General features: G+C 42.9%; 1 long non-coding RNA gene across 3 annotated transcripts in view; it reads left to right on the plus strand.

The window, feature by feature from the left end:
* Nucleotides 1-2611: 2611 nt before the first annotated feature.
* LOC138116955 (uncharacterized) overlaps nt 2612-20252 on the plus strand; it is a 28428-nt gene continuing 10787 nt past the window's right edge. For all 3 annotated transcript variants that reach the window (XR_011154420.1, XR_011154418.1, XR_011154419.1), the window contains exon 1: nt 2612-2773. This is a non-coding gene — a long non-coding RNA (uncharacterized lncRNA). The remainder of the gene's footprint in view (nt 2774-20252) is intronic.

Here is a 20252-nt window from a genome sequence, read left to right on the forward strand (position 1 = left end):
GATCTGGAAAAAGTGAGGGAAGCAGTACTGTCTGCCACACACCCAGCATTACTACACTCCCTTCACTCTCATTAGAAGCAAAAGCTTCCAGGAGTTAAAGCCCTCCAGTACAACCACCACCATTTACATCCCTGGCGACCCATGGGGCTCTGATTTTTATATTTATGGCCAACTGTTTAAAGTCCATTCCTGGTTTGATTTTAGTGCCTGACCATGGCTTGATTGCCCATTACTGAGGCAATCACTGAGTTCTTTGATTCAGTGAGCAGCACAGGTTAGAGGATGAAGAGATTCCTTTTGGCAATTACCAGTTGTGAATTGTCTCCACGCTAAATACTCTATTCTAAAGTAAATTTATAATCCTTATTCTCTAGCCACTGCAAAAGAGACTTCTACAGGTTCTTTCCATTAATTACTGTTTTTCATTCCTAGATGTGGATCTAAGCAATATGAGCATGGCTTGTGAAAGCCCAAGGAATGGATATGCATGGATGACTAATCCCAGGACACCTGCAACCCACAGCATAGGACTGCTATCAGTAAATGCGAGTTTGGCAGCCTCTTAGTCCCTGTGCCAGAAAAACGCTGCTGTTGTACCCTCCAGGCGTGGTGGTGAGAAAATTGTAGAGCACAGATCCAAAAACTAACACAGAGGAGCTTCAGCAGCATGGAAGGGCTCAAAATTGGGAGGGTTTGCCAGTGCCCTGTGTAGGATTCTAGTACAGACCGCACCCTCTGTGCACAGTGTAATGGGGGCTGCAGGCAAGACCCCAAGCACTGAATTTTAGCTGTTTGCCTCTTGCTATCCAAATTGCTTTCCTCTAGCCACTCACCACTGACACAAAGCTATCAGCTGAGGGAGATGATTTGGTTTTAAACCCCAACATAGTGGTCACAGAAGGTAGCTGGTAAAGGAAGGGAAAGCTCCTGTTATTTGCAGAGCCCTGACTCCAAGCTGCAGCTCTGCCTTGGTCTGCTCCAGGATTGCTCCACTCTGCTCTCCACAGCCAAGTGGTAAAAGAAGGGACCCCTGCTCCCCCATAAAGAATGGGTGAAAGTCAGTACTGCCCCTTTCTGAGCAATAACTTCGAGCTGGAGCATCCTACTGGAAAATAGGGATCCATTTTCCTCCCCCACCGGCATTCAGGATCCAAGGTGGTGAAGGGAGGTGATATGTCCCATTTTTACATTTCATGTGTCACCAGCTGAAACAAGGAGTTACCTCTGAGGCAGGGACAGGTGTCTGGCAGCCTGGAGCAGGGGCAGAACATCACAGATTTGGCACTTGGCTGCATGACCAAAACGTGGCTTCTCACTTCTGCTTATGTTTCACTTTCTGAAAGCTGTGTGGAAGAATTTAGAGCTGCCTGGGTAGCCTGTGATATTCTCACTTGAAATTCATTGAAATGTTGACTCTTTCAGAGGAGCTTTGATGGACAAGGGCAGTACCTTGCACTGGAGTGCACTAAACCCCTTGAAGATCAATGAGCCAGAACGATCAGACAATTCCAGTTACTTTTGGGGACTGTGTTTATCTTACAAGCTGGCCTTAAAATCTGGTTTTCATACATTATTTAAAGTCCAGATGTACCTAGCCTTTATGCATTTCTTGCCCATAAAGCCTCTTCATTGCTTTTATTGCCACTGTAATAATAAAGCTGTGTCTTTAATATGCACAGTACAGCCACCAAAGCTGTACTTACTAAGCAAATGTTTTGGATCAAGTCAGTTTGGCGTAAAACAGATTCTGATGATTCCAAATGGAAACCTCTCTCCTGCAGGAGCTCCCAGGAGCTGGGAAATGCTGTATTGCATAAGACACAGGCACCTCGTAATCCTGGGTAAACGTTTCTGGAGTGTTGTTCCTCTCCATGTTGCAGCAAGGGTTTTTCTCTATGTTAATATGCCCAAAATGCACTGTCAGGATGTGTATACACAGCACAGGGCTACGTGATTTTCTTCCTCTGCTTGTTTGCTCTGTTGGATCAAAGCTTTAGGGAAAATATATAAAAATTATTAGCCTACATAGGCATATGATGCATTTATGTATATGTTTACATACATAAATGCATATATTTATATACACATATTTTAGTTAGTATTCAATGCCACTAATCCACATTTATAAGCTGTGAGGGGTTCCCAAAGCTGGTCACAAGTTTGAGGGGACCCTGAGATGAGAAAGTTCATCAGAGCATGGTGCTGATAATGCCAAGGTTGTGGCTTTGATCCCTGTATGAGCCGTTCACTTAAGAGTTGGATTTGATGACCCTTGAGCGTCCTTTCCAACCCAGAATATTCTGTGATTCTGTGGCATCTTCCTGCTCGTGAGAATGCTGCAGTCACTAAAAGAACCTCAACTGTTGGAGCCAAAATTGAGAAGGATCCAGCATGGAAAGGAGAGAGGTTGTAAACCCATCTCCTCTCTGCCCACTGCCTCCTCCACGGTGGGATCTGTCCTGCAGGTTTCTTTCACTGCAGCCAGTTTGGGTGCCTTTGGGGGTGGATCAGATCTGACATTAGGAAGTGGCTCTGCAGGTGTGTGATTGCTGCAGGCTGGGGACTGGTTTTTGTGGCAATCCCAGTTGTGCCTCAGCCCTCATTGGCTCTGACTGCCTTGCTACCTTCCCCTGCCCCAGCTGGCATCGTGTCTCTCCCAGGGAAGCAGCTCTTCTCCATCCAAGCATGGCAGAACACGCAGCTTCATCCTCCAGTCATCCATATCTCTTGGAGGAACATTAATAGTGCCTGTCCTGAGGATGGCGAAGAAGAGGTAACAATGGAGGGGTTCTGAGAGAGGAGGTGGGGAAAAGGTCTGGTTTTTCTTCTTCTTGTGTTTTGGCCCAGCCTCTGGACTAAATACATAGCCCTCATAGCTATTTGACCTCATGCTGCTGCTGAGATTAAACATTCCTTCTGGAGTCATGTAGCCTCAAAGGTTTTGAAAGCTTGAGCCTGAACTATCAATATCTGTGCTGTCTGTAACCAGAAAAAGGAGGAGATAGATAGGAAGAGCAGTTATGTTGGCTCTCAGACGTGGTTTTGTGAGCTCAGGTTTTGATTGAGTTTCTCTGGATTTATACTGGCATCATTAAGAATGGAGCCTGGTCCACTGGGGTAGGCAGGCAAGTAAGACATGACCCATTAAAAGAGGCCACTGAACTTCTGTGGTATGATTTCAGCTGTGCTTTATTCATTTGCTGTTATTGCAATGATTCTTCTTTGTGCTCTCTTTGTTTTCTCCCTGCAGCTTCTATATTTGCCAACACTGGGGAATTTTGCTTTTATGAGGTGTTTACAATGCTTGCTTTAAGGCACACATTTAAGTACCTGAAACACTTTGGGTTTGTAATGTTTGAGTTAAATATAGTATTACTCTGCCATGTACAACATGTAAATATCTGTGGTACAAGCATTTTAAAGCACTCAGAGCTGAAGTCCCATTCCCTCAAACGTGGTTTTTTCAATACAGCTAGATTAGGATTAAGTATAAAATGGCTGAATAAATGAATACAAGGAAGTAAAAATTCCCTTCTCCCAAGACAGCAGTTTAAGTCTGCCATGAGAGTCTTAAATGTTCAGGTGCTGTGCCACTTCACTGCAGAGGGTGCTGTCTGGGTGTGGTGTGAGCGAGAGGCTTGGGAGGGCTCAGGTTGAATTCTTCACTCTGCTTTAATTCTGTGCGCCTCCATTGAGCCGAGAGGACTTCACCACTCCTGATGAAAGTTGAGATAAATGCACTGGAAACTGTGAAAGTCTGAAATAGGAGGTAGCAGGGCTTTGTCAGCACAGGTGTATTTTGTTCTGCTAATTGCTGGCTGCTGGAGTCTGCAGCAAGGAGGGAGCTTTTATGCTGAATGAGCATGACAGGGTCATGTAGGACTTTGTGCACCTCAGGGACGAAGTTTCAGGAAAGAGTTTCAGTCTTTCATCAACAGTCTCTGCTGCTGAAAATCAAACAAAATTGTTTTAAGAGCTCCAACGGTGCCATACACATGGCTGTCTTGGGGGAGCAAGGTGGTTGTTAGGCCATTACCAGTGTAAGCTTATTGACCACGAAGTTGTGGAGACAATAAGCACAGAGAACATAAGAGTGAAAATTAAAAACCTTTGGAAAATGCCTTTGTGAACCTGTAGGTTCTTGGGGGATGTTTCCCACCTCTCTATTGATCTGTTGCTGTAAGTCACAATGACTGTCCTGCTCAGAAGAAAAGGATTGCTTCTCTCAGAATGTGTGGTAGACAAAGATTGTAATCATTGCTCCCTAACAACAGCAAAATCCATCCTCAGCTTTGCTGCAGGCAGCAGATCTGACAGCCCTGTATGGGAAGGGTGCGTCCTCAGCTAATTGCTGCTGTCTGGTTTATGAAGGTATTATCTACATGTCAAGCTTCGTTTCCCTTAAGGGCCCCATTTTGAGCAGGGTTTGACGCAGGCAGGAACAGAGGGTGCTCGGCACCTCGGAGGGGATGGGAGCCTTCCAAGAGACACCCGGTGTGGTGGGAGCTGCGGCTCCACTGCCCGCACTTCCCACCCCGCTCCTCACCAGGCTGGTGCTGTATTTATAGCAGCAGGGCTCTATTATGTGGTTGGTGCATTCTGCTGAGAATTGCTTAGGCAGAGGAATGAGCTTCTGCCTCTGACTGGCATCAGAGCTCTGTTCCGGCTCACGCCGCGGCTCCAGGAGGGCGAAAACCCACTTGAAAAACCATCCGGACTTCATTATTTATTAAAGCTGGAAAAACAAGTTACCCGAGTCATAAACACATGGGTAGCATCACTTAATCCTGCAAAGGCAGCGCTCTTATCACAATGACTCCAAGCACAAATAAATTGTTTCTGGGACCAAGAACACATTTACAAATGTGACTGAAGCTGCTGGCAGTATTAAGATGAAGATGCAGTGGGGTTTAGATCATGGAATGAATGATGCTGAGGATAGTCCTGAAATAGGCCCTTTTATTAGTGCTCAGTATGCTTAACAGAAGTATTGTGCCCCAGGTTTAACCAGGAGTGAATAAAAACCAAAACAAAGTGTGCATGGTAGAGATGTGTTACATGTAATGAGTTGAGCACATCCTTTGTGTGGTTGTGCAGCCACTTTGGGGGATTGTTTTTTCAGCTCTGGTTTAGAAATTATTCACCCTCTAGAAATTGGGGGGCTGTATTACTTTCTGTTCTGCATGGAACTTTGTCTGTTTGCTGCTGTGCAGACACAGCAATGACGTCACTGGGTAAGAGCAGGGATTAAGATAACGCAAAACCAGGATTGTTCCTCTAAAACTGAGGCACTGCCCTTCTGTATGCTGTGGGTAAATGTTACTGCGTCACCTGGCTGCTACTTGCACTGATATCACTGTTTGGTGGATTATTTCCTGTCTACCCTATGCTGCAAAAGAGTGAGAAACACCAGTTTATATAAATTCAAGTTTAATTGCTTCTCATGCCAGTGGCCTTGTTTATTTTACTTCTAAGGGAGGAGGGTCTGGAAAGGGTCTGAAGGCAGGTTTCAAACCCTTCTGAAAAAAACCTAATCTGCATCTATTCTTTCAGATCACACTCTAATCTCTTTGACTGTTGTGATTGCAGCAGACTTCAGAAGGTTTTCCACCAATTATATTCTTATTTCTGGATGTCATCGGTAGAGCTTAGAAGGGTGCTTTCTTGTCTTCCTCTCTTTCCACAATAAAGCAGCTGCACAGAAAACAGATGGTGTAGAGTCAATCCAGTTGAAATTAATGGAGTCAGGCTCTCCACACAAATCTTTGCAATGGAAAAAGGAGAGATTCTTTTTTTTTTTCAGTGCGTTGCGTACAAGATGTATGTTGTTTGTAAAGGAATTTAGTTCACGTAAGGGATAAAAAGCTGTAACCAGTGAAGGGGAAAGCCTGCTTTTTAAATCAAAACTCAACTACAAGTACACAGGAGCAGTCACACTGTCTCAGTGGATGCCTTCACATTTGGAGTTGAAAGATGGAGGAATATTTGTATTCTGGCAAAGTCATGTTTAAACCATAACTGTGCATGCATTGTTACAACATGTGGCCAAATTTTACATGCAGATTAATAACAAATTTATGACTGAACTCATTTGAACCCACATAGACCCCTAACACTGCAAATAATTCTTAAACCACTGATTGGAATTGTGTGACTTCATTAATAGGCATTTGTACATCGGTGTTTATGGTCTCTGTCCATAAAAATTGGGTTGCACAGGGGAGCAGATTTACAAAGGTCTCTTCATGCCTACCAGGAATTTCAAAAACACTAAAGCAATTAGGCTCCAAATACCTTTATGGCTGGTACAAATTAGGTGACTAACTTATGCAGGTGCTTTGGCGAATCCCACTAGGCTCATCTATGCATAAATAGGTTCCTAAACAATGTGGATATGTTTGCTCCGTGGTCCTTAAGCCTTTCAGTGACATATTTTGTTCCTTCCTCTGAGTAATAGAATTGTCTCCTTGCTGTGAGTAATCCACCTGTCAGGAGCTAATGCTGCATCTCGCAGCTGCTCCATGCAGGTGGGGTCATGGCTGGTGTCGAGCCAAGCCAGTTAATTCTCCTCCTTCTCTTGCTACTTCTTGGAAAAAATCCAAAAGTGTGTTGCACATCTACTGGAGCACACCTGTGTTTGGCACCCGGGAATTGCAGCCCGGATTTCCAGGGATGGATCATTAAATAAATGCAGGACTGGAGCACGTGGTGGTTCTGTACCAGCCAGCCTGGGTGGTGCAGGGCTGTGTCGAGGAAAGTGCTGGGTGGATGTGTTAGAGATTCCTCTCTGCAGGAATGTGTCACAGTCTGGATGTAGTAAATATATCTGTGTTGGGGCTGGAGTCTCACACTGTTGTGATGAGATAAAATGACAAGTGTACTCTAAGCAACAATCTTACATCCCTTCAACAGAAATGTAAAAGCTTCTTTTTATTCACAATAATCAGGGATTTGGAAGAAGAAATGGCAGATGTAGCACAATGAGGATAAAAAAGCATTTCAAGAGGAATATCAGATGCTCCTGATTAGCCACGAAATGCAGCAGGTTATGCACAAATGGAGCTGCCTCAGGATTGCAGCAGAATCCTGTTGCTAAAGGTGTGAGCTCTTTACAAACAAAGCATCAGGAAACCTCATGCAGTCCCCACTCCTGGAGTGACAGAGGGAGGCACTGGGGATCCTGGGGCAGCAATCAGGGAGTCACATTTTGGCATTACAAGGAGCACACCCTTTGTTTGTGTTGCTTTTGGGCTCAGGCGCTGACATTTCTGTTGCTGAGAAAGCCACGTCTGGTTAAGTGTTGCCATTTCGGGTGTGAGTGCTGTGTTGGCCGGGAAGGAGGGAGGAAAGGAAAACTTTCTAAAAGTGAGCCTGTTGGCAGAAAAGGCAAAACTACTCCAGCTGATATTTCAGGTGAAGTTTCACAATTGTCAGCCAAACCATCAGGCAGTTTAGCCATATGCTTTCCTGTTTGAAACATTTTATTCTTTTCCACTTCCAGACTCAAACAGCCTTCAGGGATTTATAACATTTACTTAAAAACAGCAAACATTTTCAATTATTTCCACACTGTTCAGAGACCATAATTTACTTAATGCTATGAACAATCACATTTCTCAGGGACTGCTGTGAAATGTCACCTCTAAAGGATGGCTCCCTTGTTGGTAGCAGTGAAAGCCTGGTTTGTAGTTTTCATTTTTTATTTTGATTTAATTTTCAGACAATTCAACTTTCACACTATGCATGAGTGACTAAATTCATTTCACTTGTCAGGAGAGAAAAATTTTCATAATTAAACTCTAAACCAAGGGTGGCCTTTTGCTTGCCAACCACATATTTTCTTCTTTTGTGGTTGGGGTTTGTTCTGGACAGTGTGGGGTTGGTTTTTGGGTTTTTGTGTCCCTCCCAAGCTGAGACAGCTGGGATTGTTTAGGCTGGAGAAAAGAGGCTCAGAGGAGACCTTGTCATTCACTACAGTGACCTCAAAGGACGTTGGAGAGATCTCCAGTAACTTTCTCCCAGTAACAAGCGATAGGAGGAGAGAAAATGGCCTCAAGTTGCATCAGGGGATGTTTAGATTGGCTATTAGGAAGAATTTCTTCACTGAAAGGATGGTCAGGCATTGGAACAGGCTGCTCAGGGCAGTGGTGGAATCGCCGTCCCTGTAAGTGGTCAAAAAACAAGTAGATGTGGTGCTTAGGAACAGGTTAGGAGTGGCCTTGGCAGTGCTGGGTTAATGGTCAGACACGATCTTAGAGGTCTTTTCCAACCTTAATGATTCTGTGATTCTACCATCAATAAACAACTTGCAGTAATTTGTCTGAACCTTGGAAGAATTTCAGTGAAAGCCATATGGGCTATGAATTAAATTCCTCTCCCTCTACAGCAAGAAAATCCACCTTTTTTTAATCCAGACCCGTGCATTAAAAGTTGATATCGTATATAATTGATAATAATTGAGCTTTTTATATGCATGAATTCCCCCAGGAGCACCCTGGTGTGAAAAATTGTGTGAACTTGCTTGTGGCTCTAAAACCAGATCTGTTCCAGCAAGGTCATGCCACACTGCCTCATCCACTGGAGCAGTCATCCTGACTGGTGCAGGAGGTCAGAAAGTTGTGCTGGGAGTTGACTATTGCCTGGGAATAACCTGAATTTCCTTCCTGTGATGTGGACAATCACAGGAGGTGAAGAATCCTGTCCCACCAACCAGCTACTGAGTAAAGACTAATTTAGCAACAGTGTGGAGTGGCCAGAGTCAAGCTTTAGAGAAAGTTGACCATAAAATGGTTGTGGTTCCTCCACCTGGCTACCATGGAAAGGGGGGTTGGCCACCTCCCTGCTTGGACCAACCACTCTGACCAGCTTCTGGTTCTTGGGAAGGGTCCATCATCTTAAAACACCCCTGGAAAAAGTGTCCTGAGTTCTTCTCCCAAAAGCTGGGCTCATTTCCATTAAGAATCTGTACACTATTCTACGAAATGTACTTGGCATTAAAACCTTATGCAAATAATTATGACAGCTAAACCATGGTTGTAATTTCCATTTCACTGAGGTCAGTGGCATTACCTTTTTTGGTTTAGCTGCTGGTGGTATAAATGGCTTGTGCTCCTCTTTGAGGGTGCTGGCTTTAAATTGAATATAAAGCTGGGTTGTGTGCATTTGCTTTAGGCTCCCAAGCTGCTGAGGTGCTCTCTTTAGTCAAAATCCATTACCTTTCATGAGATGCATAGGATTAACCCTTAAGTGACTCTGGGGACACTGTTTAGTTAAAGCTGCACTGATAAAGTCAGTGCTACACAGTATTTATGCTTTTCTGTTGAGATAAATGGTCCCTGGGAAGCACTGAACTAAGCAAGCCAACAAGCATAGAATTTCAGAGGTTAATTGTATTCATGTTCTTTTCCAAACATGGCTTTCAAAGGATTATTTCTCCATTTATTTTTTTTTAAGCTGGTTAAAACTTTTAAACGCTATATCCTTCCTTCATACAACACAGTTCTGTTTTTCCTGCTGCCAGGAACGTGCCTTTTGAAGATATGGAATCACAGATGTGTGCCAGTTGTGTTATCAAAAGTTTATCTTTCGGTTAGCCAAGGTTGACTGGTGAGAAAATCAGAGGCTTCAGTGTCTACAAAAAGTGAAGGAAAAACAAATTTTAATTTTAAGCTGTGTAGAGTGCATACTGGAAATTAATTGTACTTTTAATTAAGTTTGTCAGCACGTTATGCATGGCTGAAGCTTAAGGAAATACTACAGACGTGTGAAAATCTAGGGTGAGTGAAGCCGGTATTTATCTCTTATGGTCCCAAGGAGAAACATGGGACATGTGGAAGACCAACCACTCTGCAGCACATCTGAATTATTTAAATAATGATCTGATAAAAAAGAAAGATTTCCCCACCAGCCTTCCCTCACATCCGTTGGGATCTGAACTGGGCAGCGGGGGCTGCTACAGCTAAACCAAAACTTCACCGATGTGGAAAATGAGTTGTTTATTTGGCACAAATGTAGCAGCAAATGTACCAACAACCTTACAAATTTAACCAACAGAATGGATTTACCCCAGCTGGTGGTAATCCAAATATCTGCGTAGCAGAAAAGAAATGCAAAACCCACTTTTGTATCTTACTCAGCCTTGGAGAAGTTCCAGTCCACGTCTCCAAAGCAAGCTCCCAGAACAGGCTCCGAGCTAGCCAGGGCAAAGGGCAGCTCTCTCCTGCTTTCAGCAGCTGCAGGGCTGCTCTTCCTTCCTGATCCAAAAAGGTCACATTTTTACTGAGCTCTAATTTAGGGAGCTTTATTTACATGTTCCAGACTTAAGAATGTTATTTTACCTTCGTGCATGAACAAATGGGAATGTCTGTGGTGATCGTGATAAATCTACTCAAGCATTGATTCGTCTCCATCAGCAGCAATTGAGACAAATCATTGTCCTTACAAGTATCTTTTTATCACTTTATTGAGGAGTTTCCCATTTGTTCTTAACCTTTGGGGAGGAGGGTAATCTCTTTCTTTAGCAATTACTTCGTTTTTCCCCCCTCCTCCACAGAAATTAACAAATAGCCCCTGTGCGTCTCCATTCTTCACATCAGCTCATTCAAGTTACCTGAAGCTGGGGTAGGTGGAAGGTGCAATTAATCATGTTGCAATTAATTAGGTACAATTAATCCTGTTAGAGTGGGACAGGAGATGTGGAGTTGGGAAGTCTTGTTCCTCTGCCTCCCTGGCAAAGTGTGTCTGAGAGCTTTACTTTGGCAGGGCTGGTTCCTTTGAGAAGCACACACATGTCCAGCCTGGAAAGGGTTGGAATTGTGGTGTTTGTGCTACCAAGGGAGGTTTGCTGTAGTTTTTCCCCAGGAGTAGGATTTCATCTGAGATTTTTGCTGTCACTGAGAACTGACTGAATCCTTGAAATCTCAATTTCCTTGACATGAGTCAGCTTGCAAACTCTTATTTATTCGCTGTGCAGCATCCTCAATATGCCCCAGGAATCATTAACCTACGTAAATTAACCGCATCCTCAAAATGTATAAACAAGCTAATTTTAAGCATCTTCTAGATCTGAGTGAAACGTATTTTGTGTGCTAAAACATTGAAAATTAGAAGACATGATGTTGAGAAGAATGGTGTTTAACACTCTGAGTGCTTTTTATCTTCAAAGAGCTTAACGAACTTCAGTTGATTAATAATTTAATAAGTGATGTATATTAAAGTGTAAATAGTGCAAATACAAGCCTCTCATAAAGATTTGGATGTCATGACTAAGGATTTTTTTTTTTTTTCAGATAAAGATGGTGTAAAATTAATTGAGCATCTAAATGAGATTGTACATTCATTTACCTTTTAAACTCAGAGTTTCAAAAGTTATTGCAGTAAGATAAAACCCAAAAGTATTTAAAAATAAGGAATTTAATTTACTTGCTTTTTAATTCTTGGTTCTGGTGGCAAATAAATAACATGGCTGACAACTAAACAATTAATTAGTCTAGAAAATTGTTAGAAAAGTCCTGTGCTGGACAGTCACACTAGTTGTCATTTGGAAATGCAATTTATCATAACACATCTTCCATTTGATACTTGCAGAACAAATTAGGCAGAAAAGCACCTCATATTCCCAAATACTTTTAGCCAGTGCGTTTTTCAAGGTTAAGCAGACAACACACACGATCTTTGAAGCAGCAAATGGTGCTACTAAAAAATCCATTAATACACACATTAGCACAAATTTGACAGGCCCTCGTGGCAGTTGTTGGAGACAACTAACAAGGGATGCTTCACAGGACCTGTCACGTTTCCATGAGGTTCATTTTGTTAATTATTTGTTACTCTGAGCACAGTGATGAAAGCATGCTAATACACCATAGAAGCCTTTTCTTTCTTTCCTCTGGCCTAATTAAGGACAAACTCATCTTTTGAGCAAGACAGTGCAGTGGCATGTCTTCGAAAAGGTATTTTTAAATTTCTTTTCACAGTGTTTCTGATTATTCTAGAATTGTTCTCTAGGAAGGAGCAATCCACTGACTGGAGCTGTCAAATGTTCAACTCACTGCATAGTGTTAGCTGTCAAATTAGTAAATATTATCTGTATTTGCAACAGCCAGCAAAAATACAGGAGTGAAGTGAGAATTCTAAGTGAATGTGTGGAAAATAGATCTCTCCTCTGTGGCTCATGGAATCTTATACCAGCAATGGATTTGCCCATTGGTTACAGGGACCAAGCATGCAGTGAGTGTACCCCCATCATCATCCTTTGGAAAATCTCCTTTTTTATAGAGAGCTCCTGTGACTTGACAGTTTTAACTTCAGGGAACACCTGGGCTGGTGTTTTGTGGCTCCTGTGTGAGTAGATTGGATGATTGCTGAGGCTGAAGTTTTCTATAAACCCTTCTTCTGTTCATCAAAAGCTCTTCAACATATGTTCAGCTTCAAGCCCAAGGATAATGACATTCCTGTCCAGCAAAGCACTTAAGCAAATGCTTAAATTTCAAGGTAACAGCAGCTTTGCATTAAGCAGATGCTTCTCTTTAAATAGGCAAGCCAACATTCTTCTTTCTCAGTATTTCCTTCGCTGCAAACTGTAGATCACTCCACTCCTCCTGCACTTTCTTTGCAAGCCAAATTGGTGCCATTTCAGCCTTTTGCAAGGTTATCAAAAATGTTTCCCATTCCTGTTCTTCCCACAAGATTTCCTCAAAAAACCAGCCTAGATGTGGCCACCCGTGTGGGTCTAGAGTTGAACATGAGGACTGTGCAAATGTGAGGGGAAAAGGCTTCTGCTTCCAGGACCTGCAGTTTTACCAGTCCCAACACAGCACATGATGGTTCTTGCTGGATCAACACAATCTACCTCTGAGCTTCCTCCTTAATCAGGCTGGTGCTCAGGACACTTAGGAATATTTTTCTCATTTCTCCACTTCTTTGTACAGCACTTCCATCAGCCCTCAAGCATCCCCAGATGAGTTTTCAGGATGCATATGAAAGTTGCAGTCACTGAGATCCTCTCTGGGGCCATTTCAAATGCTCTCAGTTTGCTTTCATGGTGTCAGGAGTATTTGTGCTCCACGAGTGCTGTGGCTTCTCAGAAGGACTGCCCACTTCTCAGGGGTATTCTTCCCCTTCACCCTCTTCCCAAGGAGGTGACAAAAGTCCTTCTTTGCATTTGCTCTGCAGCACAATCATCTCAGAGATCTCAAATGTTGTACTTGACCACCACATTGCTCTGCAAAGTGGGAACAGGCTTGTTCTGTGTCTCTCCCAAGGCCTACAGGGGCATCATGTTGCCTCCCCCTTCCCACATTATCTCAGCCTCCACTCTTCCCTCATTAAGCAATGCATCACCACGTCTTCACTTAAGAACATGATAGCTCTTTTAAGCACTTCTGTTTCTCTCTCCCTTGGAATTACACAGTTAAATCCATTTGGCGTCTTGTCATTTTACTCTTCCTGAATACTAAATTATTTTTTTCCTTTAAATAGATAGTCACTAGGTTGTGTCATTAAGAATTTTGGCAATGCTTAAGCCTAAAAAGATAAATAAAAATATGAGTAAAGTGATTCATGATTGTGCTCCTTCACAAGAAGCCACAAGGTCCTACATAATCAGCCTCTTTCCATATGTACAAAAAATTAATTTCCATTCTGTCTTAAAAGCACCTTGTTGAACCAGATCGACACTAAAATCATTTTAAATGGAGAGATGATATTAAACATATCAAAACCACCTTCATAGGTGCTCAGGTACCAAAGGGAGAAAAATGAAAGGAAGTATGGAGTATTGATGAGGAAGTTATAACTACTGGCTTGAAAATTTAACAGTCCCCAGGCAGAGCGTGTCTTGGAGTAGGGAGTGGCTTGAATGTGAGTTGAGTATGGGTCAGCTGGGCACACAAAGGACTAGAAGAGCTGAACTTGCCACCAACCTGCTGTGTGAGGTGAGTGGACCTTTGCTTTGCTTTCCCTGGTGCCAAGGAGAGGAGCCACAGAACTCTGGGTTCGTGGGGATGATGCTTAATCGCTTTGAGCCGCAAAATTTGCAGCTTGGTTGCTTTAACATGGCATGAAGCTTCACAGCTTTAGGTGTGTTTTTTCCCTGAATTGAGAGCCATTTGCACCCACCTTGTTGTGCTGATGGACAGCCAAGGCATCTGGGGACTGTGGATCACCCAAAAAGTCATTAGCAGAGCAAGGATCGAGACCTGCACCACGACATGCCCAGTGTTAGGCCATCCTGCCTCCCATCACGTGCTGTTCTAGGAAGGCAAAAGGGTTTTGCAGAGACAGTCTGTGTCTGCTGAAAATGGCAAGCTGGTGGTTTGAGCCATTCCTTGCCCCCACCCACAGAATCAGGACTGGATTCCTTCTCTCTTTGAAGCTGACTAACGTGGTTTTTCACATAAAATCCATTTACTCAGGCTGTATGCGGGAGGAAGAAGGGTGCACTACCCCATAATGCTCACAAAACACTTTGATATCTTAGCCTGGAAGGCACCATAGAAGTGCAATGGATAATTATTAATTAATTAACTAAATGATTAATTTAGTTAAAAGCTAAATTATTTAATTATTCATTAAATTAGCCCCAAATGCGACAGCAGCACTGAGACAAGCACTCAGTCTGCAGAGCAATAAAGCAACTGGCATTAAAAAGTTGTTTTCCCCATTATTTAATGAATTAAAGCTTTGGTCATAAACAAGTCATCCAAAAGCCTTGTCAGTCATGGGACAACTGATGCCTCTCTGGTGTGTCATTACAGATGATAGCAGTGAGACATTGGAGACAAGATGAGGTCGTTCCTAATGAAGACGAACTTAACCTTTTTGGTAGTGGGATGTCTAAAATTAATTAATTGTATTCTTAGAAACTGTGAGGTGATTAAAGATATGTCGTTTAACAGAAACTTCCCTCAGGAGAACAATTGAGGGTTTACCAAAACTGCAGAGGTTTTCCAGAACTTAAGCACATTTTCTAAGTAATACCACGTGTACGAGAGAGGGAAAGTGAAGCCAGATTCCCTTCTGATGTGTGGCTTCACCGAAATCAAACACAACAAAAAGGAACCTGGGCTTGCTCATTTTTCAGCTGCACCACTAAGCCAGGCTTTTACCTTGTCCCTCTTCAAACAAAGCTAAAATGAGGATGGGCTGTTTCTTGCTCTGTGGTGGTTCACCTTCTCTACCATAAGAGAAGATTTTAAACAATCACTTTTTTGAGCACACGTGCAGATGTGACTGCACAGGAGATCCAGCAGTGGCTGGAGATCACTCAGAGCTGAGTGACACACCAGACAGGCAGCACAGGCACTCAGAGGAAGCTTTTTTTAAGATCATCATTGGAATGCATCAGGCAGACCTCTGCAGAGGAAAAATGGCCTCTGAGGAGTTGTTGAACATAAGTTCAAGGGCAGGTGTTCAGATTCACTCTCTGTGCAGTGGACATGGTGAGAAATAACTTCTCTGGCCCAATCAAGGGTTTCATGGATTTCATTTGTTAGTGGAACTACTGTAGCATATTCCTTTTTCCCCAAAATATCAGCTGAAAGGAACTGACTGTAAAGGAGCATTTCTGTGCTGGTGGGCACTCATCCAGGATGTGGGAGATCAGAGTTGAAGCCAGGCTTGGGCTGAGCTACCATGTGCTCACCCAGCTGCCTCTCCACATGGAGCAGTCCCAGCAGAGAGACTGGAGAAGCTCTGCTGCAGGGCAGTGGCAGGGAAATGCCTCTGGGATGCGGGAGAACAACTCTCTGCTTCCAAGATCACAGGAGTGTGTATTTCCCACTTCTGAGGAGCATGGTCCAATTAGCTGTTTGCATCTTTCTCTCAAGATGCTTCATTTTGGAGATTAGAAACTTTCCCCAACAAACACTTTGATGAATTTGCTGTAAAACGTGTTTTCTTTTCTGGCACACTAATGTTTGTGAACAGGAAGATGCTCCAGCAAAAATCCTCAGCCAGCTTTAGACAGCACTTAGTGGAACAGATCAACCCCCATGCTTCAATCTGAGGAGCACCTCTGGTCTATCCCTAAGCAGTGCCCTTTCTCTCTGGAGACTGCAAGGATGGGCCCAGTCAGATGTGTTGGGTTGACCTGGGCAATCAGAAATGTTCCTGTTAGGGAAGCATCTCCTCAGCCTCTTTGCAATGCAGTGACTTTTGTCCTCTGCTCAGCCCTGTGTTCCTTTTCCTCTCCAATTCCCTTCTGTGGACACACAAATGTTAACTGACACTGTCATTATCATCTACAAGGCAGAAAGGAGTCAAACTGCACTTGGGAAGAGCAATTTAGCCAGTTCCATGAAGTCTCACAATTTAGATCATCTATCAGGCATTGGAGTCCAGTCCTTGATTCAGCAACATCCCGAACGGACAATTAAATCTATCATCCTAACTTGTCCTATTGACGTCTGCTGGCAGGCACAAGGCTGAAGTTATGTCTGTCCTTGAAAGATTAGACCCCTTATTCTTCTCTAGTGCTTCAAATAAAATAGTTGGAAGCCAATCTCTTGTAAAGTTCACTGGTTTTCCACCTGCAGAGCAGCTGTGGGCAAAGGGCCTTGTGTTTTACAACTATTAATAATTCTATCCTGTGCTACAGAAATATATGAGAAACTTCAGCAATTTTTTCAGTTCAGTACTTGAATTCTAGAATTAGACTTTGAGACATCTTGTTTCACACATACTGCAGAGGCGGAGAATGGAGACAAGTTGTCATGCATGAATGAAGATGCTGGGAATTAGATGAAAGAGATTTTCCCACCTCCTAATAAAAGTCAAAAGTGACTCATCTGAAATACAGGAGATTAACAGTGGCCAATAATTTCAGCGCTGCTTTGTTAAAGTTTGACGTTGGATATTCTTATGAAAAATACGAGCCAAGAAAATCTGTGTGAAGCACCCAAGAGCCAGAAGCTTGATGGTTTCATGTTAGAACCATTTTAAGCCAAAATTTTGAAACAGAACTCTCTCTGCTCTTTTCCTCCTCAAATCCACAGCTCCTTAAATCTGAAAAAGCTTTTAGAAGAATTTTTTTGGTCTCTTCCTGAAATTGACAGGTTTCAGAACATCTATTTTGTAAAAGAAAGAAAAATGGTCTCAGGCTAGTGGCCATTAATATGCCAACTGCATAAATCAGATATCTTCTACCCTGGATCTTAATATTAAAAATAAAACGTCTACGTGGGACAATGAAAAGTAGGAAAATAATCACCAGTAGACCTTTATTTCCCCCAGGTTGCAGGGAGGAGCTATGGAAATATTAACTATAGAGACATTTAAAAAGGCATTGCTTAAATTTATCTCTATCAGGATTTCTAGCTGACAAAGTGTTACTTTAAACTAATTTGCACTATCCATCAAAAAGTAGGTCTTCAAATGAAAAGATTTAGATTTTTAATGCAGGCCCATAAAGTCCCAAGGACTTTTGAGCAGTGAACAATGAGGTCAGCATCCTCTTGAGAAGCCAGGGTGATCTACAGACTCCAGAGGTTCTGCGTCCCAGTATTTATTGCTGTGGGGGATCTCTCAAGACCTGTGTGTTTCACAACACAGAGATCTCAAAAGCTCGCTGGGGTTTGGCCTGTAACCACCACCTGTAATTTCCAGCTCTGCAACCAGGTGGGAGGGGATTTGCAGCTGGTATAGTTTAGGAATTTGGCTTGGAAGTAACAGGAGTTGCCTTGGGACGAGCAGACAGATTCTGGAAAGGTTTTATTAGTGTGTTGTGCAAGAAAATGATCTCTTTCTTCTCCATTTCAAGAGGGAAGAGGTCATAAATTTTGTTATTTTGAGGCTGCAGTGGGGGAGGTTTCCTGGCTCATTCAGGGGCAACTGTCAGTGAAGGAAGCAACAAGTTTAGGAACAAGTACTGCCCAAACTGCTGTCCTGTAGATCAAGAGGAGAGCGACAGGTCAGGTGGTTCTGCTCCATCCTTCTACATGAAGATAAACTATGTGCTGAAGACTTCCTGTTCTGAAGCCTTTTAAACAGGATCCCTGAAAAAAAAATGAAAAGGCACAGAACCTTTTCCCTGTGAATCTCCATTCAGCTCATCTGACAGCTGAGCTGCTTTACCGACAGGGGAAGAAATCCCCAGCTCCATTTCAAGCTGGGGATCTGCAGACCTGGAGGTCTCAGCCTCTTTAGTGGGAGAGTGTTAAGAGAGATGATATAATCATATATTAACAGCACAATAAGCTACTTACTTCTCTCTCTGACACTGAAACTTGGCTCTAGGGAGGCAGCCAGACCATCGTCTATTTGAAGGAGCAAAGGTGAGGCATCACACTGGTGTTTGTATGAATATTTCATAGCTCAGAGCAGTAACCTGTCTGTTCCCTTACAGATGCCTGGTTATGCTTTAAACAAAATGAAGAATGTAGCTATAAGCAGACATACATTTGCTTAAATTTTCCTTTGCACATCAGTAAGTTGACTGAAATTGGACAGAATGTGAAAACGTTGTACAGAGTGGAGGAAGAAGGGAGGAAAAGAGACCTTGAGGGTCTGACAGCAATTTTCTTGTACCTCTTTCAAATGAGAGGGCAGCACATAAGGAAAACCCTGCTAACAAACCTCATCTGCTGCCTGTGCCCTGCACGGGGATGTGCTCCCTGTGGCAGTGGCACTGGTCCCACTGCAGGAGACACCAGTGCCAGGTGATGCTGGAGAAAAAGAGCTGCCCTCCTCTGCTGCTCATGCTACACAAACAGGCAGCTTTGACTCCACCACGTCAAAGGCAAGGGTAACATGTTCCTCTAACTGTGATTGCCCTCTCTGTGCCTCTTCCCTTTTCATTTACGCAGCGCTTTCAGTCCAGGCTGTTTCTTTGGAAGATATGACTAGAATAAAATGATAAAAAATAATCCAAAGTATTTCTCAATAGCATTTTATGCCCCAAACTAATGTTAACCTCTAGCAGAGTTCCCAGAATTATCATTGATGGTGGCCTATGGATTGACTTTCAATTTTGTTACCTGGCTTTTTCTGGACTTCTTCACAGTATAAAGCACTGGTGGCTCTGCAGTAAAAAGTAAAAATTCTGTGTAGTTTTTTGTTATTAAGATAATGAAAGCTTGCAGCAGATTTTTTATTGCACAAATTTTCACAGCTAACAACCTCCAAAAGTAGCAATATCCTGGTGCATTTCCTACGTGCTTGTACTGCAAGAGGAAAGGAGGTAGCTCAGAGGACTAGCAAATGCCACGTGCAGTAATTTGATGCACAACTGCCATTAACAATAATGGGAATTGTACGTCTGATGATCCATCATGCAGAGCAGAGAAGATTCAGCCCTGGGGGTTTGCTGTGCAGCCTTCAAAAGTGCAAGGCAAAGTATGGAGGCAAGTAAAGACTGAGAAGCTTGTTTCTGCTTTCATGCCCATAAAGAGATGCTAGGAACAGCATTTTTAAGTCTCATGAAAAATCTACATCTCTGCTTTGTTTTGTTATTTGAGAGGGGGTTTAATTGATAAGGCAAAATAAGTTTCTAAGCCTAACTATCTAAGTTCAGACCGAACCAGCTGCTGGTCACCAGGTGATTAAGGACCCTTCTGCTCTCAACCCCGGGGCTTGGTGCTCACAGGGTCAAGAGCTTTGCTCTCTGGCTCTCTTTCCTCTTGAAACAACCAGGTCAAGCTGTGTAAATGACAGGAAGGCCCAGAAGAGTCTTGGCCGAGCTCCTCTCCCTGGTGTTATTTGATGAGCTACCTCAGCATTGTAGCTGGTTTAGAAAATAAAATAAACCCACAGTTTCCATCTGAGTTCTTCCAGACAGCTTTAATTATTCATTTCTTGAAATCTTAAATATAAAAACATTCTGGGATAATTTTCATCTTTGTTTAGCTGGTTTTTTTCATGGATTTTTTTTTCCCCTAAAAGAATACTCAGTTTCCTAACCAAATTTAGTTAGGACCCAGCTTGCAAAATTTGTCCCACATCCATCTGATCAGAGAGGTGAAATGAAGAGGGTCCCACTGAGGAAATAGGACAGTGCCTGGTGCACAAGGACAAAATCTGGCCCAACACAATTCATTAGAAAACAAATGGACCATTGCATCATCTCCCCAGACTTCTCACATGGAAGCCTTTGGAAATGCAGCCTGTTCTTGATTGCTGACCCAAAAGTCCACTGTATGGTGATTTTTTTTTTTTTCTTATTGATACTTTTATTTAAGGCACAGTCTTCCTCTGAAAAGTCAAGCTCTTGGCAAAAGGTCAGGCTCTCTTTGTGCTGTCCTTCCATGCTGTCCTTC

This window comes from Aphelocoma coerulescens, chromosome 11, assembly GCF_041296385.1.
Source record: "Aphelocoma coerulescens isolate FSJ_1873_10779 chromosome 11, UR_Acoe_1.0, whole genome shotgun sequence".
Classification (NCBI taxonomy): Eukaryota; Metazoa; Chordata; class Aves; order Passeriformes; family Corvidae; genus Aphelocoma; species Aphelocoma coerulescens.